Here is a 25553-nt window from a genome sequence, read left to right as displayed (position 1 = left end):
GGGGCTCAGTACATGGAGGAAAGTGGCTGTCGATTCAGTCTAATGAGGTGTCAATGTGGGTGCCTGTGAGGCTCAGACGTGTAGTTAGAGCCAAAAAAATTCAATTCTGAATAAAACTGATGAAAGAGCACAGTTTTCTAGAAAGGCCCATCACACCCTTAAGATCCTCCAATAGAAGTGACGTCCTCTTACTGTGGTTTTAAAGTCATTTCACAAATTCTCTGTAATCTCAGACTCAACTGGCTGAATGCTATAATAACCCTTCATTCGTTTTCCCGCTTTCTCTTTATTCAAAATATCTTGAGGGCTGTATTCAATGTTAAATTTAGATCATCATCTCGAGTGTCCATGCAGCTCTCAATATACATGTTATCTTGCCTGTTAATGTTGTGGTAGTCTGCAATAGAAGAGGAAAGCTTCGTCACAGTGTCTTCCAAAAGTAAAACCATCTGGTCTGATCACTGCGGCTAAAGTTACAGCTGGTAACTATGATAAAAATAACTTCGCTGGTGAGAGATGTTTCCGGGATGGGTCAGTGGAGGACTTGGACTCAGTTCATAAGACCAGCTGCTGACGGGAAGAACGGTTGCCCGTGTGGTGTGAGGTCTTGGTCCTGATGGACCGCAGCCTCGTGCCAGATGGAATGGACTCAACGAGTCTGTGTCCAGGGTGAGAGGGGTCGGCTAAAGTCTTTCCTGCGCGCCTCAAAGTCCTGGAGGAAAAGAGGTCTCTGAGGGACGGCAGATTGCAGCCGATCGCCCTCTTACCAGACGCTGATGGAGGAGCAGAGGATAGACTGATGGCGGTGTAGAATTGCCCCATCACAGTCTTTAACAGGAGAAACTTCTTTAGCTGCCTCGGGAAGTACATCCTCTGCTGAGCCTCCTTGGCAATGGAGCGGATAGATATGATGGAAGCGAAAGGACTCTACAGCGGTGACGGGGGAAGGTGGGACTGCGTTCCTTTGGGAATCCACTACCATCTCCACCGTCTTCAGAGCATTGAGCTCCAAGTTGTTTCGACTGCACCACGTCACCATCTCCCACCTGTAGGCGGACTCATCCCCACCTGAGATCAGTCCAATGACGGTGGTGTCATGCGCAAACTTCAGGAGCCTGACGGATTGGTGGCTGTAGGTCACCATAAACCACCATGTCACTACAGCCTGACATGAGATCTGATTTCTGGTCCAAATCCAAAAGTCTCAGTCACCTCTCAGCTGAAAGCAACAACACTATGCTATAATTATGCCGTAAATGCTCAGGGAATTAAAACTCATGACATTGTATTATTGGATATGAGAAGGGACGAAACAAATGAACCCTGGACATACAAGTTAATTCTACATGCATCACCTCCATACCTTCTCTCTCTGTCCATGCCCCTCAATTGCCTTGGATTTAACCGTAGAAGCGTGTCGTGTGGTGTTTATTGGGCTCAATAACAGCAGCACTTTCAGCAACACAACAACATCGCCTTGGTTTCAGCTTTATATAGCCCTCATCATCCCGTACAGTGTCTCCTAGATGATTAGTATGCCGCGCGCTGCACAGGGATAATTAGAAGTGCGCTGCGATGTGGTGTTTTCCAGGTCATTGGCAATTACAAGGTACAAAGTGGGTGAAACCAACCAATCAGTCAGCTTGAAGCTCATCGTCTGCAGCTGCCTCGCTACTCACCGCTGATTGTACAGGAAAACATGGCTGCAAGGTGTCATTTACCTTTGGTGGAGAACAAAGACGAAGAAGGTGCCATGAAGCCCTGCACAGTATTAAATACAGCTTTCAATCCCAGGAAATAGATTCCTGCCCAGGTACATATTTCATACATCACTGATGAAAAGAAAACTAAATAGGGTTTGAACCATTATCCTTTACAATCTCACAGGTAGTACAATCAAACGTTGGTCAATCTTAAAAATACTTAGGGAGGGAGGATTGAGGAGAGGTCTCTGAGGAGCCTTGATCAAGGATGCATGCAATTGCCTTTTGATCTGTTCCAGCTGCTCCATTTCCCCCCTGCGCATGTGTGGGACGTGACTGTTAGTCACTTATTTGATTTGACGCTGCAACCAATCGAAGTGATTAGATCAAGAAACAACAATAATCACATAAGCCGATTTGCAACTTGTTACACATGAGAGCCATTATAAGTACAGTCTGAAGAGGTGTGTCAGAGTATGATGTAAAGGCTCTCTGCGGTCCTGATGTCATCAGGTTGCTCGTTCCACCATTTAGGAGCATCGTCATTTCCATTTGCTGAGGATTCCTAATTGTTGGCTTTGAGGAGTTCCATCATTTCAGCTTTTTCCATAAAGACTTATCATTACTTTCTTGCTGTTCAAATAACGCCATAATAGTATTCTTGGACATCAAATATTGTCTCCGATGCAAATGAATACATTGGGGTGACTGAGGTGCAAAGGGTGAAAACTTTTAAATCACATCAGCGAGGCCCTCACATGGTGTCACAACACACTCCAAATCACTACGAAGGCCCACTACAGGCTGCACTTCCTAAGAAGGCTGAGGACATTTGGCAAATCCAAATTCTCAGCAACTTCTACAGAGGGACGATCGAGAGCGTCCTTACCACATCAAGTGTGGACACTACCTGGGGCAGGGAGGCACATTTCATCTCAGGAGCAGAACATTTACCCTTTGACGTAATGGTGCAGTAATAAAAAAAAAAAACAATCTGAAATTATACTGAATATTTAATTTTAATGTTGCAATGCCCTTGGTATGTTTTGTGTAGTATACATTATTTAATAAACAACACTTTGAATTAAATTAAAGGCATAATGATAAGAATTCCTCTCCCTCTGTATTTCCCTGATTTTTTTCTTGTTTTACAGAGGTATATTGTATGCAAAAGGAGGCTATTTGTTGGCTTTCCTCAATGTCTCTCCATAATAGCGGCATTTCAAAGTCATTTGAGATCAGTCGAATGCCTGAGGATAGTTTGGTGGTTACAGGAGGAAACTGGTTTGTTGGTGAACATGCATTGCCTGTGATTAAGTACTGATACCAGGAAGCTATTGTGGGTCCCAAGTGTTTTCATACCGTCAACACAAGAAAGCTTTACTAAAGCTACGATTTTCATTTTCAGTTATAGAATATCTTTGTGATTCTGTGACATGTGGTGTAATGCAGAAATAAGTCAGTAGATGACACCAGCTCCCTATTTATCACAGAACAGAAGCTTTGCCCACCCTTGTCTCACAGAATGATTGCGTTAGTTTGACTTGTACATAAGGGAAAAAAAACCCCAAATCGCTGATTCATTCTTCAACATTGTCCTGAACCACGACTTTCAATTCATTGATTCATTGCTCAGCTCTGCTGACACATTAACAAAAAAGTGTGAAAGGATCTGTGTTTGGTTTGTTCTTTCTGGGCTACATACAACAAATGAGAAACTTTAAATAGATACAAAAACTTCTGTGATTCAGATTATCGACAATACTGTATATTATATTCTGTATCTGCCAATAGATCTCCTTAACCCTTCACCCTGGTCCTTTAAGTACAGTAAAGGCATTCCAGCATGCTGGGATTATTCATATACATCCACAGTAATAACGACAACAATAATGGAACATTACCATCAAATCATCTTTTTTTTGTATGTAGCCCTGGCCCAAAATTCACTCAGACATCAGGATATGAATAGTTTTCTTAAAACCAAGTTAGAAGTGTGTATAAATATGGTGCAAAAGATAAAGTTGAATTAAAGCTATTCCAATAACAGCCTTATTTTTACAGTTTCAAGGTTGTCATTTATGTAAATGAGTATAGTTTGTGTGTTATGTGCATGATTCAGCTCGTTTGTTTACCCTAACAGTCTAACTTGGTGGCAGTAGTCAATCTTTGTTTTGTTTGTGTTTAATTGGTTAGTGCTGACAGTGCAGCCAATCCGGCTCCGTTCTCTGGAAAAAGGGGTGGGACTTTGGCGTATACGGTCAGGTTCAGTGTAGCGGAGTGAGAGAGAAGAGTCATTCACCGTTAGGTAAAGTTGCAATGATCTAAGCGGAGATCCTATCAATAACTTGACGGCTGACGACCAGTTAGTCTATGGTTTGGATTGTGGTGACCTGTCCGAGGTAAATATGATGTGGTTGTGTATTGTTTGCTATCTGTGACTAAATGTTGTAGTGTAAACAGGTTATGATGCTAATCGCGATTATCCATTAGCATAAGCACAATACAGGTTAGCTCGGCTTTCATACTGTTAACTTTGCTGTGAATTCAGTTGATGAGACAAGTGTTGCTAGATCGACATGACGTAGCAGATGGATGTGTGTTTAGCTGATTCAGGAGACGGACATTTAAGACGAGGATCGGAAAAACTCCCGTGGACCACTAAGGAGAACGGTTTCCCGCGTCTGCGCTTCCGGTGGTAGACTGTTTGCTGCTGTTTTTTTTTCTCCCGGGCTCTGCCTGCCGTCCATCGCCCGGATTCCGCTCATCTTCTCCTTTGCATGGGGTATGGGAGACGTGAGTACTGACTAACTTGCACGTGCTATTTTTGTTTATTGCTTGTTTGAACAAGTGAAGCGGCCATTAAGTTTTAGGTCTCAACGCTCCCAAGCATCGACTCAGGCCTGCAACGAGGGTTTTGTGTGTCATGGGTGTGAGAAAGTGGGGGGCATATTATATTGATCTTCAAGTGTAATAAATGCCAAACTGTTTTGCCAAATTGTAAATGCCTTTGAAGTGTGTTTGCCATGTTGAGTGTAATAGTGTTCGGTTAAGAGCTGGTTAAAAGGTAAAAGTGGTAATACACCATTAAAACTTATGCTAAAAGGTTTCAATAAGAATCATTAACCTTTTGTTTTATTGCTTAAATTCTATTGGAGGCACCGCCAGTTATTAGTTTACAAAATAAGGGATCTATAATTATAAGACAAATTGTATAAGACCAGGTAATTGCGCCATTATATTTACAAGTGAACCCAGGGCCCCGCCCATAGTACTACTACAACCTAGCAGATTTACTTAGTACTCTATAGCTACATGGGACGGGTGCTACATGTATATATGTTGATGAGTCACATTAATATGTTACCTGGGAGACAGTGATGGACACACTGTAAGCTATTGAGAGGAAAAGCATGTTTCTTTTTTTGGGCACCTTTGAAGGCAAATCATTGTAGTCGCAGTAGTTCATCACGTGAACCCTGGGTAAATAAGAATCCTTTATTAGTCACCCAGCGGAAAAAAATCTACCAAAACAGTCAGCCTTTAACTTTCAGTTTGGCCTGAGCTGCCCGAGCAAGAACCTCGGCGTGAACAGCACACGGTGGCAGCAGCGCTCCACAAAGAGTTCCTTGTTGTTTGCTGTGGAGACCACATTAGGCCCATATAAAATACTTTCTAACCACCTGTAACATAAGCAGGTCCAAAGGGACACAAGACAGGGTTGGGACGGCCCCTTTCCTTAAAATGATACATGGGCTTTCTTAACTGCTCTCATATTAAACTTGTTTCTCTCAGTCACGGTGTTGCTGTTTATAAAAGACGGTATATACTCTGATCTGTAACCACAGGTAGCGCGTTTTGCATCAATCTCTGTGCAACGGAATTTATTGGGAGCATGCCGGGCGCCATGCTGGGAGAATAAACGCTCGGAGATTAGAGATGACAGGCTGTGTTTGGGTGTTTATGTGTTTGTCTGTTTCTGCTTAACGAAGCCAGAGATGTCTTTATTCAATCCCGGGGTTGTCATGAATGTATCTTGGATTTCCTCACCCTAACTGTAGAGGCAGTTGCTTTGCCCAAGGGCCAAAGAGTAGCTGCTGCAAAGCATGTGTTGCCCAATGGAGAAAAAAAAGTCAGTTTCACATGCCCAATAGATCCATAAGGAGGACATTTTTGGGCTTGAACGACTGTGGCTCTCCACAACCCTTTCCCCACCGTAGCCACGGCGCTAATGTTGCTAGCAGCAGGGTGACTGCTTTGTGTTTGCGGCGCAATACTACGTCACCCATCAAGGCGCTCCGTTGGCCAATCAAAAACCTTGATGCTAGGCACACCTTCCTGTATGGCAATTCATTGCCTAACCAACATAAGCCCCCAAGGTTTCTTTAATAGCTTAAAGGACTGGCTTTGTCACTGTCCAGGGACATGAGAGAGGGAGGACCCAGGTGCAGCCATCCAGAACCAACAAAGACCAGCAAACTGACAAGGGACACACCTGGTTTGAATACACTGGGGAGGTGCAGGTGATTGGACACAGCAGGAAACAATCAGGGACAAGACAGACGGTGGAGAAAAAAACACCAGGGAAGGAAGTGAAGTTAACCCAGGGACACAAGCGGTAGGAAAATACAAAATAAAAACAGGAAACAAACCCACACAGTGACAGGTCACTTTGAATGGCCAGCGCCTCTTGATAATGGTTAAAAATCGGTCTACATTTTGATGAGTCCTCAAACAATATCTCTCCCCCCCATTGTGTTATTTATTGAATGTTCCTGTTGCCTCTCTCCTCTTTTCAATGTTTCCCTTTTTGTATATCTACATACGAGCGACATTGATTTCTCCTCTCTTCTCCTGGGGGATCTCGTCCTTCCTTCACCAATCCGGAACGTTCCCTGGCTAATGCCCAGCACCCTGCAGCTGGTCCCCATTGAGCCTCCCTGGGACTTTAACCCCATCATCTCCTGTTCATCCCTGCTCTGCCCACCCAACATTGCACTCAAAAAAGTAAAAACAAAAATAAGTTAGGTAACCGTCTTGCTCTGTGTTGCAAGGCAATTCCCATTCCCCTTAATCTTGGATGGACTTCCTCTTACAGCTAATGTTCCCCTTTCCTCAGTCGAATCCCAGCTGGAGTCCATGTTTTTAGAGCGTAGAGGGGGAAGGTCGAAAGATGTTTCCGATTGAAGAATGCAAGTAATTAACCCCTGTTCCCCTCAAAAACAACAACAATGAGGAATATTTGGTGGGGGTGGAGGGTGGGGCCGGCAAGACACTAACATCCTTGCACGTGTCTTCTGTCCATAAAGGCAGATTCAAATCAATTTCATCCAGACAAATTAGTGGAATCTGGCTTTAAAAATGGCAAACCCACACGCGCACACCAAACGACAACAGAATGTGACGCCTCCTAATTGGGATGGATGGGTTTCATTATGTAGCATCAAGAGAGAGCAATGGCATTGATGGAGGGAGATGGAAAAGAAAATCACATTGTGTTACATCAACAAACATTAGTCCATTTCTCAGCTTGACAAACACACACTTAGACATCACACACATGTGTTTACAACATGGCCCAACTCTGCCTCCGTCTCATGTTTGATTTCACTTTCAGAATGTACTGGCCCCCCGGGGGGGCCAAACGATGAGCAACAGTAACTCTTGTAATCCCTCCTGTCCCCCCATACACTCGTACTTCGCCACAAGTCCTCGCTGCTGATGTTGCCTTTTGCACCGACTCAGTGGCGAGACGATCCTCAAAGACGCCAAAGATGCTCATGTTCCCGTTCGGTGACCATTTAAGTGTTTGTGTGTGTGTATTATTTTCTCTTTAAAAAAATATTTGCCAGTGGAGTAATATCTCCAAAGGGGTGGAGGATGCCATCCCCCATGCACAAGAAGGAAAATTCTAGACAAACACAGTGTCGTGTGTCCGTGCTTAGTGTAAATTGTGTAAAAGTGTTGTCGGCTTTGGAATAAAAGTGGTCGGTAGTGGAATCAAACAACAAAGACAAACTGTCGGCAGAACTGTGAATATAGTGAGGTCGAGACATGTTAAGAGGGTATTTTTTCCATTCATTTAGTTATCACCATATTTGGAATGCACAGCGTTGACTGTGAGATGCCATATACGCCTCTGGTGATGACATAGACCTGTCAATCCCAGATAGCCCACCCTAAAGCATACTCCTCTTTATAATACCATCATTCAATAAATAAACCTCTTCCTGTGGAGGAGACTTAATTCTAGCACTTGACTTCATAAAATAACAAATCTAGTGAGAAGTAGTCATTTCCTCAGACCAGAGGAGAAAACCCATGATGGCCACCATGCACGTTTTAACATACAGTAGCTCACTGGCTCGAGAGCATAATCACATACCAATTCAATCCAGGTTTGATATTCTTGAATCTATCCAATATATTATGTTAACATGGGGCTAACTCATAGAAGGAGTTTAGAAAGTTTCAGCCGCTTGAGTTTCTCAATTTAGCACTCATTTGTTTAGAAGTTAACTCAAACACATGTATATGTATGTTGTGTATATTGAGTGGGTCTGCAAAACTCTACGGAGAGATGTGTGTGTGACGGCTAAATAGCACAGAGCATACTTTGTTCTTGACAGAAGGAGCTAAGATTTGGGTTTTCAAATCCCCCATCACACACGTACACACGAGGACACACACATTGTGATATTAGAGTCCACGGCAGTTGGATCCGGCTTGGGCTCGTTTCCTGCATTGTTGACGTTGGAGCGCGATAAGTCAGCACGGACGGCCCTCTGCTGTTTGATGCCCTCAGTCTGCGATTAACTCTCTCCTGCCACCACAGCACTAAATGCAGCAGGCCTGATCCAAACCAAGATGGCAAGCTTTATCCAAAGATACGAGACATAATATGATAACCACTCCTTCCAAGCTCACCTTTCACAATAAAGCATATACAGTAAAATAAATTGGTTGGTTGATCAAAATCCAACCAACTAACCTTGTTACTTAATTAAAGTTACAGACATGGATTGAACTAAATGATGCCTCTGGCAATACAGAGGCATTAGTCACCAGTGTTTTCACCTCATAATATTCACCCCTTTGCTTTGTGCTTCTTCAGTTCATCATCTGATGTGTGTGTGGAGTGTTCTTTCTTTCCTTCTCATTTTCAGAATGAGTTACGACATAACTCTGGCAAACACGGGTGTCCCCAGTTAACCAGCGTCTCACAAATGTAAAGAAACAATAAGCACTTTAAACTTCCTGTGTTTGGTTGGGACAAAGTGAAGGAGGCCAGGATCTGCTTGTAGATTTCCTGTGGTTTGGTGACTGCCGGCTGGGTCTCTGGAGGAGCATTCCTCCACATATCGCCTGTGTTTTTGTAACATGATGAAAAATGACAGTGTTTTTTTTTTTATATGTGCGTGCTTTGGCCTCATATTACAACAAATCCTATTGAATATTGATGCATAAGTGGGGAAATATCACTTTACTGTTGAACTATTTTTGAAAGCATTGTTAGAAGGAACATTTGATTTGGCAGTAGTATGTATTCTATACATATATGACGAAGACTTTCCGAAGATTCACCTTGAAGATCTCTCAATATCCAGTGATGCATGGTCATCTGAGGACCATCATCTCGGATCATTTCTTACAAATATAATGGATTATAGTGTTGGAGGAAATGAAGTGTCTTCATCTGTAAATGCTTAAAAAAAAACTATCCGCTACAGTGGCATTCTTGTGAGGAGGTTCAGGTCACATCACACCATGGAGGTTCCTTTATCCTTCTTGTGACTTGGGACTCATCCCTCTGTGATCTCTGTATGCCTTGGCAAACGCTCAAAGCTTCTCCCTGGCACACAGCTGCTATCTCCTCTATTTCTGGGATAAAAAGGAAAGAAAAAACAACAACTTTTACCTAGCGAGCATCCTGGGAAGCTCTACGAGTGCTCCTGCTCTCATTTCTTGTCTTTGAAGTGCTGTATTCCTGGCAGAAAAATGATGAAAGACAATGTGAACATGCTGGTCAATGGACTCTTTCATTCAGTGATTTAGAACTTCAACGGACACCAAGCTTCTTTACATCTTTGGGATGTTTCGCGGAGATCAAAAAGCCCTTTCTCTGACACAATGTCCACTGCCTTCCCCATGATGTAGATAGACAGGGTTATAGTGTCTTCAACGGCACTGATAAGTCCCATCTGGAAACCTGCCAGTCGTTGTAGCCGGGGAATTAAAGTTTAGAGCCTGATTACTCTACTTCCTTAAATCCCGCGTCCTCAAAGCGCAGCTGTGAACGTTCCTCTCGCCGCCGCCGGCAGACTGGGAGGCCCGCTCGGAGGTCTAAGAGGGCGAGTAATGCGGGGTGCTAGCGAGCTAGCTAATGCTAACTATTGTCTCATTGCTGGTCTGGTGAACAGTGCATCAGTACTTCCATGTAGTGTACCTACGGAAAATGACAGCAGATAAGGAACCAAGACGAGCTTTTATTGTTATCGGGACATGGTTGAGTTAACTTGTGTCGGCTTTGTGACGACACTATTATGTTGTTAGCATCAGTGGATCTTGAATTACTTGTTAGGATTGACAAGTTACTACTTATTTTAATGCAACATACAGCGTAGTTCAACCAAAACCTTCATCATTGGATTAAAGAACACAATTAAGGAACGTAGTTCTGAGAACTGAATCCTTAGGTACTAATTTGAAAGTTACTGGTTGGCGGTGTTTTGTCCAGATTAAGTTAAAGGGAAGATTTTCAGATGAACATAACCTTTGATGATGCAGAGGCCACAAAACCGGATGTGTCATTCTAAAGAATATTACCTTCTACAGTCCGTTTGGTCTGTTTTTTCCCCGTACAAATACGATGGGAATAGTTGAATTTTCTTTAACAGATGCTTTCTAAACATAACAACACCAACATTTGATAACTTTAATTATTTGACAACTTGGCTTACAACCGCTAAAACTTGGATCAACTGTATTATAACTGTATGATGGAGAGGTAAAAATGTGGGTGACATGCCTCTTTATTCAGAAAAAGGGAGTTTACGTTGACTGGCAAAATGAAAATGAGGGCGGCTTGTGTCGTGTAATAGACTCGCTGTGGCCAAAGTGGTGAAAAAATGTGATCATCTAGTCTTACACAACTAGTTATGGGTTAAGGTGTTCGGTTTTGTAAGGCTGCCATATGTTTTGCCATCAGAAGGAAGGAGAAAGGGACAGTAGGGATGAAGGAGAGAAAAAAAGAGACACCTCATATTACACTCAGGTCCAGATCCATTACAGAGAAAATGAATAACTCCCTCTCTCTTCTCTTTCAGTTGCTTTCCTGTCAGTCTGTCTTTGGGCTGGCTTTTACAAACTAACGTTCATGTGTATGCGAGTGCATGTTTGTGAATCTGAAGGATTTTTATGTGTCTGTCTCTCAAATTTAAATGAGCTATTTCATTAGCCCAAATGTCTTAAAAGCTGTATTTTGTGTGTATAAAGGGTATGATCAGTTACAAGTGGATTGACACATTCCCACACCTATTGTAGGTATCAGACTCTCATTCTTACAAGGTAACAGCCAGTTGAGAGCACCACATATCTGCATGTCATAATAATGAAAAAACTATATACCACTGTCTATTTTTCAAACTCCCTGGACCTACCTCTGGTGCATGCATGCAAACCAGCCAATAAACACTGCTTCTTCTGTCATTGTTTGCACAGACTCTTAAAAGCTGCAGGACCAGCGAGTTGCCACCCTGTGAAGTCATATGGACATTGAGATTACGGGCCTCCATTGGCTCACCCATAGCTAATATCACACACAGTTCAAGTTGGGGATTTCACCTCATTGTGTATTTGATGAAGAAAAGAACAGAGGGTATGCTGCTCAATAAGGGGAATACATAGAGATAAGACAGCATGTAAAAGAAACACCATCAGTGCCTTCCCCATATGGGCCAGAGGGTATTCCAATGGTCCTAAATAAACAATCATGTAATTATTTCTGAGGCGAGAGTTCTTATTTCGCTCACAATACCAGCCCCTCCGCCTTCCCTCCCGTCTCGCTCAGCCCCAAATCCATTGTGGTCAGATGTGCTTATTACACAAATACACCCCGACCCTGCAACAAGACGTATTTGTCCATCATAAAGTGGCGCATCACGCGGAGCTTTCTCAACGCTGTGTGTTTGTCTAAGCCTTCGCCTGGTTTGCAAGAAAAACAAACAAGCCACTGCGGTCAATCGGGCGGCGCGAGAGAACGCGGAATGCTCGATGTGCCTCGAGCGGTTTGTGAGATCGGATCGGTTAAGTGAAACGCTGGAATTAAGCTTTTTGGGCTCCAAGTGAACTTTTCCCATGAAAACCTTTTTTGGTCTGCTGTTACATTTAAAAACAGACAAAAGTAACTATAGGGATTATACGTTGAATACACTGAAATATTAAGGTGACAAAGCCGGTTAGTGCTGCTATGCTCCATGATCCTGACGGGACAAGAATAAGGGTTCGACCTTCAGAAATGAAGGTGCGGCCGGACGAGGCTTAGAACGAGACGTTGGCGTCAAGTCCAATTATTTTCAGAACATAAATTCAGAAACTTTTGCTTTTTGTATAAGCAACAACATCCCCCTTGTTTTGTGTAAAATTATAATATTAAGTGTGTGGAAATAACTGTGGTCTATTGGTCAGTGAGGAGGATCAAAATGAAGATGACACATTTTCTGTCTGACATTTGGTCAACATACAGTAAACAAAACATCGGACAAGCAAAGTACCCAAAGCATCCCGTCTTTTTTGGTCTTTACAAATTGAGTTGACTAGACACAAATTGACTTTGGCTTGTGTTTCAATGCCACATACAATAACTTTGCTCTGTGCTTCTTTCATCGGTAGTCCAACTTGTATGAAGCAGTAATTCACTTGTGAACGCCACGCCGAAACGTTCACAGCAATGACAAATGTTGTGAATGACCGTTTTGTAAAAGCCAGGAAGGAAAACCTTCTCGTCTATGTAACCTTTTTCCTCAGTCTCCTCGAATTCTGTCTGATCAACTAGGTTCGGGTAAGGAGATTGGCAGTAGCACTAAAGCATGAGAGCAATAGATCCCCCAGCCCACATAACACACAACACAGAATGCGGTATAAATGTATCATATATTCAAATATTACATTTCTTCCAACATAAAATGCTCAGCCTTACACTTATTTAAATGAAATCACCAGTATGAACCAAAATCAGTTGACCTAGGTAAGTATCACTTTAAGGAAAAAGAATAAAAGAAATAAAAATAAATGTGTTCTTTCCCTCCTTTAATGGGTTTAATAGTCCTTATTTCTCCCCCGTCTCCGTTGTCTGTTCCAGTTTATTGACTTCCAGGGGCGAAAAAAAGAAAAAATGGTTTTCAAATAAAACGTGTCACTCCTCAGGACTGAACCTTATCCTACCCCACCGATGTCCACACTGCGGTCTCGACGAACCAAAAGCTTCCATGCAGCAAAGCGGGTGGTACAGGTTGCGGTTGGAACGAGAGCCTCCACGTGGCAATGGCGGCGATGCAGGTTTCAGTGGAGCCTCCACGTGGCGATGGCGGCGACACAGCTGCAGTCGGAACAGAACTCGCTCCTCAAAAAAAACCAGCCTGCACAATATGCAGCGCAATTATTTATCAACTTAACGCTGGTTACCTTTCTGGTTGTACATTAACAATGCAGCTTCATTACATGGAATATGAACAAGTGAAATACAGGGAATATGAAAAACATATTGTTTTGGTATCTGAGCTACAACGGCAGCTACGTAGCTAGCTTAGCCTCATTACCCGGCCGCAACTAAGCTAGCAGCTCTGAGAACTGCCAACCGTTCGTCACAATAACACAAAATAACATCACAAAACATGTCTCAGTACCATAACCATTTATCAACTATTCTGACTGGCTTTTTTCCGTTCTTACACTAAACCAGAATGATACTGCTAATGAAGCCGACGGTGTAGCTAACTCACCAGAATAGTTCAGGACTCGAGCAACACACCGTCGGAGTAGCTCCCGTGATCGAAATTTCTTCAACTCACTTTTAACGACCGTTATATCAGGGCACGAGGACACTTTGCTCCGCGGCCGTACAAGGTTGTGTTTTTCTTTTCCACCGAGAACTGCGTGCGGGTGATGCCTTCAGGTAAGCTCAGAAGTTCCAATACTAGACGGAAACAACGCGCATTCAAAGGTTTCTGTAAATTACAGTCCCATAAAACTAACCAGGGTTACACTCTCCCCCTCTAAACTGCATGAGTCTCTGCATGCATACCTGCCCCTACAGGGACGTGCGAAATGGCAGCTCCTAAAGCCTGGAAGAATGAACTGATGGCCAAGGTTAAAGGCTTCCCCAACTCTTCATAAGTGAGTTTCCGAGGCGGACGTCTCTCTCTAACAGAACGCCTGATACTTGTGGCCTCTGGCTCTAGGCTCACAGATGTTAAATCATCAATGTCTACGACTACAGGGTCTGTGGTGATGAGATCTGTATTCTCTCTAGCATGTGAGATGTGTGTCATATCAGGTTCTGGAATGTCAATGACAACATGGTCTGGGACACTACAGTGTGAAGTAGGATGTGTAATTGTACCACTACCCTCGGAGCTGACAAGAGGAGTTTCTGGTTGAAGCTCATGGACAGGTCTCTCAGATAAGTGTGTGGAGCTTTGGGGCAGAAAGGAAGGGGTATCAGGGTTTAGTACCCTGGAAGCTGGTTGAGCCTCATCGAAGCATCCTTCCCCCTGTAGGAAAGGACCCCTAGTTATTATTTCTGGCACCCATGTCCTTGTATACAGTTCATCCTCATCACTGTACGACTCGTCCTCCTGACAATCAGTATCCCCTTGTGTGTTTTTTGTTGTTTTGTCCCTCAGTCTCATTTTCTTTGACGTGTCAGTGGGAGAACTGTACTCTCCGATCTCTGTTACAGGTAGGAACCCGCACGGCAGAAGAAGGTCTCTATGCAGCGTGCGGCACGGCCCCTCCCCTGTCTCAGGTTTAACTACATAAACGGGACTGTCTGCAATTCGTCTGACAACAACATGGATTTTCTGTTCCCACCGATCTGCTAGCTTGTGTTTCCCCCTTATATTCACGTTTCTCACTAAGACCCTATCCCCCTCTAAGAGTTCAGCTGCCCTGACCTTCTTGTCAAACCTAGCCTTGTTCTTCCCTCCCATTTTCTGGAAGTTTTTAGCAGCTAATGAGTAGCTCTCTTGTAGGCGTTGACGAAGGCCCTTGACATACTCTGAGTGGGTCTTGTAATTCCCCATATCAGGGTGGATTCCCAGGACTAGATCAATTGGCAGTTTGGGCTGCCTACCAAACATTAGTTCATAAGGCGAATAGCCTGTTGTGTCATTTCTCGTGCAATTGTATGCATGGACCAAAGGTTTGACAAAATCTCTCCAATGATATTTGTCTCTCTCTTCCAGGGTCCCTAGCATACCAAGGAGAGTACGGTTAAATCGTTCCACCGGGTTTCCCCGGGGGTGGTACGGATTTTGTCTGCTCCTATCAGTGTGCAGAGTTCTCTGATGGTTTTAGACTCAAAGTCTCTGCCCTGGTCGCTGAGCAGACGACTGGGGAACCCGTAGTGAACAATAAAGTTTTCCCATAGAGCCTTTGCAACAGTTTTGGCTTTCTGATCCCTAGTCGGCACTGCCACAGCGAATTTGGTAAAGTGGTCAGTGATGACTAAAATGTTTCTCGTGTCTCTATTATCTGGCTCAAGGGATAGATAATCCATACAAAGAAGCTCCAGCGGGTAAGTAGCAGAAATGTTCTCCAAAGGCGCGGCCTTTTGAGGCACAGCCTTTCTCCTGAAACAGCGTTCGCACCTTTTGCACTTCTCCTCAATGTCTCTGGCCATCCTTGGCCAGTAAAACCTGGCACGAGCAAGGTGAAGTGCACGCTCAGAACCAAGGTGGCCAACATCATTATGCACTCCTTGCAGTGCCCTCTCTCTGAACTGCTCAGGTAAGACCAGCTGGTAGACAGGATCTCCTCGTTCAGACCACCTCCTGTACAGGACATCATCCCTGAGTTCCAGTCTTTTCCATTCTCTCAAAAGAAGCTTGACATCCGAATGTTCAAGGTTTGTCTCTCTGAAACTGGGTTTTACAGCTTTCCTCAACAGGGTGATGACACGCGAGATAGACGGATCATTATTTTGAGCATTACACCAGTCAGAGTTAGTCATGGATGGTAAAGTGTCCTCACCGAAAACATCAGGCAGTACAGAGGGATCGACAGCAAGAGACTCTGCAATGACTGGTTCCTCTGAATGATGGTGGTGTTCACCTTTAGACGTCACATCAAGATGACGTTGACATAATGCAGAGAACACTTCATGACTCATGTCATCTCTTGTCTCCATGAGGCGGTTTTTCATGTCCTCTATTCTCTCTCTTTCTTTAGTGAAAGCTTCATCCTCAAGAGGCGGACCTTGAGGCCGCCGGGATAACCCGTCTGCATCGCGGTTGGCTTGCCCTGCTCTGTACTTGATGGTGAACTGATAAGTAGAAAAGAGCGGCCAACCAGCGATGTCCAGCAGCATCTAACTTTGCAGATGTCAACACATATGTGAGGGGGTTGTTGTCAGTGAGTACAGTGAAACTTGATCCGTAAAAGGTAATCATTGAACTTCTCACAAACAGCCCATTTTAAGGCCAAAAACTCAAGTTTGTGCGTGGGATAGTTTCTCTCGCTCTTGGAAAGACCTCGGCTGGCGTACGCTACAACTCTGAGCTTCCCCTCCTGCTCTTGATAGAGCGCAGCCCCCAAACCATCACGACAAGCGTCAGTATGTACAACATATGGCAGTTGTGGATTCGCAAACGCAAGGATGGGAGCAGACGTCAATTTCTCGATCAGAGTTCTGAACGCACTCTCACACTCGGTAGTCCACTCCTCACCGAAAGGTGCATGGGGGCTCACAAGAGGCGTGGAGCGTTCCCTCTTGTACACTTTACCTCTCTTCTTTGGTGGATGGTAGCCTGTTGTCAGGCTATTGAGAGGTTTGGCTATCTGGGAATACCCTTCAACGAACCGCCGATAGTACCCAGCGAAACCCCAAAAACATTTTAGCTCTTTCCTGTTCGAAGGATGAGGCCAATCTTTCAAGGCGGAGATCTTATCAGGGTCAGTATGGACTCCCCGCGCATCAACCACATGACCAAGATACTTGACTGATGTTTTAAAGAAGTGACATTTTTCCGGGGACAGCTTTAGACCGTAATCTTTTAGGCGATTCAGAACCTTCATGAGCCGGGCTTCGTGTTCTTCTAGTGTGTCTGAAAAGACAATCAAGTCGTCCAGAAACACCAATACCTCATTGAGGTGCAGGTCGCCGACACACCTCTCCATAAGGCGCTGAAAGGTGCTTGGCGCGTTAGTAACACCCTGAGGCATGCGATTGAATTCGAAGAAGCCTAGGGGACACGTGAAAGCGGTTTTAGGCTTATCTTCTTCAGCCATCTCAACCTGGTAATACCCAGATTTAAGGTCCATGACGGAGAACCATTTAGCGCCGCTAAGGGCAGCAAATGTCTCCTCAATGTTCGGAAGAGCATATGCGTCTCTGATGGTTCGAGCATTAAGCTTCCTGTAGTCGATGCATAACCTGATTGAGCCATTTTTTTTCCGCACCAAGACCACTGGCGATGCGAAAGGGCTCTGTGACTCTTTAATGATTCCTGCGTCAAGCAGTTCTTTGAGATGTTGCTTGACCGCCTCCCTATCACTAGGATGAATAGGCCTTGGCCTCTCCTTAAAAGGAGTGTCGTCATGTAGCCTGATGTGATGTCTCACAGCCGTGGTGTGACCATATGACAGGTCATCCACAGCAAAGATTTCTGGAATGGATCTAAGCTTGGTGACGATACGGTCTTTCCATTGTTCAGATATTGGTGAATCATCAAGATTGAACTTGAGATGGTCACTATCAGGTTTGTTGTCACAAGAGTCACCTTGTTTTGGTCCAAGCAGTATGACCTGCTGAGTTGCACATATTTGAGCAATAATGCATTTCGGCTGCAGCGTAACATCGTGATCACTAAAGTTACGAAGGACGACAGGGACCTTGCTGCTGGATTTAAAGGGAATGTCCATTAGCGCAGCTTCAAGGAGTACACCACCTGGCAACCCCTGACGTTCATTGGGTTCAAGTACAAATGTAGTTTGACTGTTCTTTTTCAGCCTGACATCACCTGTGACGCAGCACTTCTGTTTTGCAGGGACGGTGATGGGATTTCCACCATGTAGCCTGACAGGATATGCATGATTGTCAAGGTCATGTATCTGGGCTATATGCTGGAAGACCACTGCAAGGTCTCTAGAGGAGAGTTTGCGAATGAACTCTGAACCGTCTCGATCAAGTACTTGTTCATAGAGTCGTAATAACACATTAGTACCAATCAACAGAGGGGTCCTGCTGTTGAACTGACACTCTGGCACTACAAGTGCTAACACAACTAGCTCCTCTTCCCTGCCAGGAACAGACAGGGGAAAAGTGACACGAGCTTCTATGTAGCCAAGGTAGGGGACCTGCTGTCCACCAGCTCCCTCGATTTCAAGAAGAGCATGAATTGGATATACAGGTAAGTGAGATCGATGGTTCTTATGAGACCACTCGGACACTGTCGTAACTTGTGACCCGGTGTCCATGATAGACTCACACGGTACACCCTCAAGGAAGACAGAAGTTGCGCAACGAGGACCTATAAGTCCTGGGGGTATAGACCGCTCTGTGCTACGGTAAGTCTCAGTCATTGTGTGTGATATAACTTCCCTTTGTGTTTCAGCATCATTAACTGATCTGTTGGGACAGGGGTTATCCTCAACTACAGCTCCTGGATGTCCCATGTCAGGAGCTGCCACTAGTTTAAAGGGAAAGGGGACGCGGCCTGCTGAGCTAAAAACTTATCCTGCCTCTCCCAAAGTTCTGCATTTTTCTTGCGAACCAGTAAGGGGTCGGGTTCGTTGGAGCAACGAGCAGCAATATGGTTGTCTTCCCCACACTTGAAACAAAACCACGGCCTTGGCATCCCAGGCGCCCTACATGGTCTCCTCATATTACTACTGATTGCGAGGCAGTCTTTCTTATGAGTACCCTCACTCTCTCTCTGATTCTGTGCTAGTTTTTCAACTTGTTTTGTCAGTTCAGCTATCTTGTTCTCGATGTTAGAAGTTCTATCTTGCTTTGGTTTTGCCATTGGAGGAGGCTTACTCCCATGAATGGGGCTCTGTGGATTTTTGCTTAGCTTTTCCAGTTGTTTTGTTAGCTCATCCACTTTCTTTTCAAGCTTTGATGCCTCATTTTGTTTTGAGTTAAGCAATGGGACAGGCTCACAGTCATAAGAGGGCATATCAAAAACATGGTGGGCATACATGTTAGCTTTTGAAGCACCTAAATGCTTTTTCATCCTATCTAGCTTTGCTGAACGACGGTCTTCCTCGGTTCTCAACATGAGGAGGAATTCGGGGAATGTTGGTGGATTGCTCCTTTTACACTCTAACTGTAGGCCTATGATGATGCTGTGATCCCAACAGCCCCTACAGAATTGTCTGAGCAAGTGATCATTGGAATTTTCAGCTGGGACTCCCCCTCTAGAAATTGCTCTTGTGAGGAGGCTATGGAGCCTATTCAAGTATACTGATGGCTTCTCTCGAATTATTTTGGTTAGAGCTGAGAAATGCAGCAAATAACTCCTCTCCATCCTCCACGACACCAAAAGCAGAATCCAGTTGAGTAACATAAACACTTGGTGGTGAAGAGATGCCAAGAGGCTTCACGACATCAGCTGCTGGGCTCAGCAAGCTCTCGAGAATCCTTCTCACCTTGTGAGCATCATTCAAGGAAGGATCATTAAGAAGGAGATCAACTTGGGTGCGCCACGCTTCATAATCCACCTCACCATTTGGCCTTGGCATTCGGCCAGAGAAGGTGCGCATCCTTATTTGTGGGGATGATGAAGTGGTGGATTCACTTCGGATGACATGCTCCACAATCACTTTCTGGATCTGAGGGGGGTTGAAAACATTCTCACTAATGTGAACTGGGCTCACTGGTACACTAGCAGATGCACTGCGTACATGTGTGGGCTCTGCTGGCTCATTTTGGTCATTATTCGGCGTGTTACCATTTTGAGTTGCACGTGGCTGTGTAGCACCACTGTGTACATTGTGTGCTGTGCCCTGGTTTCCCTGCAGCTCCTCCTGAAGCACACTCAAGAACCCTTCCCTGCCACTACCTGCAACAGACTCTAGCTCACACAGATATCTACGAGCTATCTCCCTCCCCATCTCTTCCTGACAAACATCTCTAATGGTCTTCGCAAACCACGACACAGCAGGGTCCCTTGGGCTTGGTAAAGCACCCAAGGTAATCGGGTCGATCCTAGATAGACCTGTCGGATGCGTACTGGATCAGGGCTCTACCCTCTGGTTGTCCTGATTCATCAGGGATCCTCACTATTTTAGAAATGTCTCCATTAACTGAAAAAACAGTATCGATTTCCTCATCTGTGTAATCTGATCCTATACCTGTTACATATAGGGAGTTCTGACCGTTAACTTCAAACCGGTTGCAAATATCCATTTCTGACTGAGTGGAATGAACGTCTGAATCTCAAAAAGTGTGTCTTGTGGGGTGGAAGATCAGAAAGCCACTATTAACCAATCTCCTGGCTAGCTCGCCACTTTTGTAACCTTTTTCCTCAGTCTCCTCGAATTCTGTCTGATCAACTAGGTTCGGGTAAGGAGATTGGCAGTAGCACTAAAGCATGAGAGCAATAGATCCCCCAGCCCACATAACACACAACACAGAATGCGGTATAAATGTATCATATATTCAAATATTACATTTCTTCCAACATAAAATGCTCAGCCTTACACTTATTTAAATGAAATCACCAGTATGAACCAAAATCAGTTGACCTAGGTAAGTATCACTTTAAGGAAAAAGAATAAAAGAAATAAAAATAAATGTGTTCTTTCCCTCCTTTAATGGGTTTAATAGTCCTTATTTCTCCCCCGTCTCCGTTGTCTGTTCCAGTTTATTGACTTCCAGGGGCAAAAAAAAGAAATGCTGAGATCTCAGAAAAAAAGAAAAAATAGTTTTCAAATAAAACGTGTCACTCCTCAGGACTGAACCTTATCCTACCCCACCGATGTCCACACTGCGGTCTCGACGAACCAAAAGCTTCCATGCAGCAAAGCGGGTGGTACAGGTTGCGGTTGGAACGAGAGCCTCCACGTGGCAATGGCGGCGATGCAGGTTTCAGTGGAGCCTCCACGTGGCGATGGCGGCGACACAGCTGCAGTCGGAACAGAACTCGCTCCTCAAAAAAAACCAGCCTGCACAATATGCAGCGCAATTATTTATCAACTTAACGCTGGTTACCTTTCTGGTTGTACATTAACAATGCAGCTTCATTACATGGAATATGAACAAGTGAAATACAGGGAATATGAAAAACATATTGTTTTGGTATCTGAGCTACAACGGCAGCTACGTAGCTGGCTTAGCCTCATTACCCGGCCGCAACTAAGCTAGCAGCTCTGAGAACTGCCAACCGTTCGTCACAATAACACAAAATAACATCACAAAACATGTCTCAGTACCATAACCATTTATCAACCATTCTGACTGGCTTTTTTCCGTTCTTACACTAAACCAGAATGATACTGCTAATGAAGCCGACGGTGTAGCTAACTCACCAGAATAGTTCAGGACTCGAGCAACACACCGTCGGAGTAGCTCCCGTGATCGAAATTCCTTCAACTCACTTTTAACGACCGTTATATCAGGGCACGAGGACACTTTGCTCCGCGGCCGTACAAGGTTGTGTTTTTCTTTTCCACCGAGAACTGCGTGCGGGTGATGCCTTCAGGTAAGCTCAGAAGTTCCAATACTGGACGGAAACAACGCGCATTCAAAGGTTTCTGTAAATTACAGTCCCATAAAACTAACCAGGGTTACATCTAGAAAGAGACAAGCACACCGATGATTGATTGAGGCTTCGCTCGCCTCATCCCTGAACGTCAGTGAGGTGGCCACTGGTCCAGATCACCCCACATTTCCGTCTCCGTTCCAGCAGTAATCTTTTGAGAAAATGGCCAGCCTTCTGCTCGCTGCATCCACGGTCACACATTTTCTCGGCCGTCCGAGGGTTCAAACTGGCAACCTCATAGTCACAAGAGTCTCTCTCCGCGTCTCCAATATGCCATTGCCTCATATTTTCATTTGGTGGGTGATAGTCCACCAACGCTGTGGCGCAAGGGGCCTGGAATACTAACGTATCATTACAGGCCCGTCGGGAGGGACTTGAGAAGATTAATGATCGCTTCGCTCAATGTAAGGACTTACGGCTGCTGCCGTTGCCGTGGTAACAAGCTACAGTTGAGCGTAGGTGGGTAAACAGTGTGGTTAGTGTTTGGGATATGTGCAACACGGATCGCTCGGGGTGTGTGTGTCTGTCTTTGCGTGCTTTTGAATGTGTTGTGTTCACGCAGACATCAGTAGGATGACTTATGTGTAAATATTCCTATAATTTGTTTTTCCATGCCTGTATGAATGTTTTATTTCGAAGTTCATCCCCTCTTTGATGGTCAGGGCCCATTGGATCAGACCAACAGGGCGTGGAGAAGAGCGCCAGCTCTCTTAGCCAATCAGAATCCCAAAACGAGCACAGCGTAAAATGAGGCTCAACCGTGACGTTTGCTTTGAAAACACCCTCCTCATCCCTCCAACCTGCGCCGAAGAAGCTCTGGGAGTTGGACTCGTTTTGAACGCTGTGAAGCATTATCATGTTTGCCCGTGAGTACAGAAATGTCGGGTTGGAAACTTGGTTCTGGCTCGGTTCTGCAGCAAAATGGGAGATGCTCGACTCCAACGGGGCCCATCCATGGCAAAAATAGAGGAAATATGTATTATTTTCTCTATGGGTATTAAGAGTCTCCATGAAAAAAAAAAAAAAACATTGTGCCAAAAATCCAAACTTGGGTCCAAGTTGAAGTGAAGTAGAATCCTTCATTTGTTGTTGGAAATATCCCTAATAGGCTTTGAGCTCACAAGAACGCCCCAAGAACTGGCAAATTAGCTGGAAAGGTTTTAACTTTGTTCGATGGTACACTTTATATTTCAATAGTTTTGTTGGTATAATGTGTTACTTTGTTGCATTAAACAGACTCACACCAATCAGAGAAGGAAATAAGGAGGGAAAAATACAGTACATTTTTGTAATTGATGCTTGAAAACAGCAAACGCGGTGACATGAGAAAAAATGGAAATTAAAAAAAGGTGATGATGATGAAAACCACGTTTGACATCTCTCTCAGACTCTTGCTCTTTCTAGTCTTTCACTCTGGTTGCTCCCTCTCTCGGTTCGGTTCCACCATAAACGGCACTAATGCTACCAGAGTAGCCCCTAAGCTTGTCTGCAGGGTCTGTTCCCATGGAAACAGCACCAAACACAGCCCTGACAAAACCGCTAATACATAGCAGAGGAGGCTTCTCAGCTGTCGAGCACACACACACACACACACACACACACACACACACACACACGCTACTGAGCCCCTTAAACAGACAACAGAGTAACAAGGAAAGAGAAATGCTCTGGCTGGCTGTGCGCGATGGGACGTGTGCATCTTACACGAGTTGTGCGTGTTCACAGCACATTTCAAAACTTGAAAACGAATGTTCCATCTTGTGTACAACGTGTCCACATGTGCGTCCATCCACATGGTTCCATTTGACCCTTTCCTTTTAACGTGACACTGTTTAACCTGTGGGCCGCTGCAGCGAGACTCCAGTTCACACTGCATTTCCTGTTCACTCAGCTGTATGTGGATGTAAATGGACTTTCTCTCTCTCTCTCACACACACACGTTAATCAGTGCTATTACCCTTGACTTAACTGCATCTGGAGATTTAAATGCAAACATGACTCACCTAAGTGCATGTGCCGACACATACTACTCTAAAAGTAAAGATATATTGTAATATTGGGGTTCTTTTTCATATCGATATGACCACACTGTACTTAACACCCAGAAGCACATTTGACATTATTTCAGTATTTTGTGTTATTGCATTTTCAAAATAAGTGGAATCCAACGCTACAGGAGCAGCACCTCGAAATTTCTCCCAAAACATCTGAAAAAGCCATTCTCCGCTGCGTCGCGTCATTCTGCTCTTCTGCGTTTCTTTTCTTCATCACATCACACCTCGGGCTGTTAGGAAGAGGCCTGGAGTCTGGGCTTTTAGCGAGACAAACCGTGAGCCCCCCTTTTTAATTGAAGGCCTGTCAGGTTTTCACCCGAGCCCGTCCTCCCCGCCATCGCTCCTCCAGACCCTCCCTCCCTCCCTCCTCCTCCTCCTCCTCCCCCTCCATCCACTGTATCCATCTGCTGGGCCTTTCTTGGAAGGTGCTGGCAGCAAAGTCTTTCCATAGGTGGCTCTCTGGGGGCAATCTGTCACCATGTCCGTCGTTGCATCACTGCGCTGAGTGGACTGATGTCATGGTTGTTGTCCGTCCTCACGGTCAAGTTCAAACTGTCGGCCTCAGTTGGCGTTCAACTAAGACTCATGGGAGTTTTTAGTCAGAGAGGTTTTGATCAACTTGTCGCTGATCCTATGAGGTAAATGAAAAAGTCAGTAGATGCAGTTGGTTGTGCTGCAGAAACTCCCAGTTTATGGATGTCTCAAAAGGAGAAGACATGTCTGTCCACATGGAGGTTTTGATTTTTTTCTGTCCTTGACTTAGAGTCATAGTTAATTTCAGAAAAGAAGAAAAAGCCAGATTCAGATGTTCCTGGAGCCAGTTTGATGATTTAAACTTTACAATCAAATTTCTTTCCAGCCCGATGGAAGCTCTTCAAAGAGCAGCCTATAATCAACTAAGTGAAAGTCCCCAGCGTTTCTGGCCGCCCCCGTCCTACATAAAGAGTTTGTTTAGTGGCCTTTGCAGCATCGCTTGCATCACTTCTCATTGATCACAGTTTAAGCAGGCTTGGAGATGGAGACGGACGGGGTCACAGCTCGTAAAGACATGCTTTTTGGGTCTGTTTGGCTCGGAAGTTATTTCCACTGAGATGGCCCGATGCTTGACTGGGGATATTAATTGGCGCAATTTAGATGGAGAAACAGAGGGGGGAAAGAGGCTGGATATAAGAGAGGCAAGGGAGTTCACCGAGTGTACCAAATCTAAAGGAAATCCATGTAGTTATTGGGACATTTCATCCAAAACCACAGATGTCAACCACATGGTCATAAGAAAAAGGGAAGTCAGGATTTCGCCATGGAGACCCTGAACCTGTACTACATTTCATCACGATGGTGGACGGGTGGACAAACCCTCCTCCTGTATGGCAAAAGAGACTATTACATGAATGAATAGGTCACAGAGAAAATCACAAAGACAGTGCATTCAATTATACAATTTCTCTCTCTATGCGTGTTGTTGTCAGCATCTGGTGTGTTTATCACTCTGTAATATGAAGGGCGTTCCAAGGGCGCGCCGCAATCCGCCGTCCTGTTCAAAGAAGCAGGAGGGTTCAAAGCGCGGCACCACACCAACATCTCCAATGGACGCGTACAAAGTCAGGGAGAAGACACAAGGCGCCGATCTGCTTTCGTCGGTCCAAACTTGTAGGTACTTGGATTGAGATGGCCGCTGATGATGAGTTGAAGTCTTAGCATCAAGTGAGACGTCCTTCCTAAACGTCAAATGTGATAAAGCGATGTCCAAACAGAATCTGCATTTGAAGAAGCAAATCTTTCGCCACCCCAGATAACTCACACCAGCTATAATTCAA

This window comes from Pungitius pungitius, chromosome 21, assembly GCF_949316345.1.
Source record: "Pungitius pungitius chromosome 21, fPunPun2.1, whole genome shotgun sequence".
Classification (NCBI taxonomy): domain Eukaryota; kingdom Metazoa; phylum Chordata; class Actinopteri; order Perciformes; family Gasterosteidae; genus Pungitius; species Pungitius pungitius.
This window is presented reverse-complemented; position numbering follows the sequence as displayed.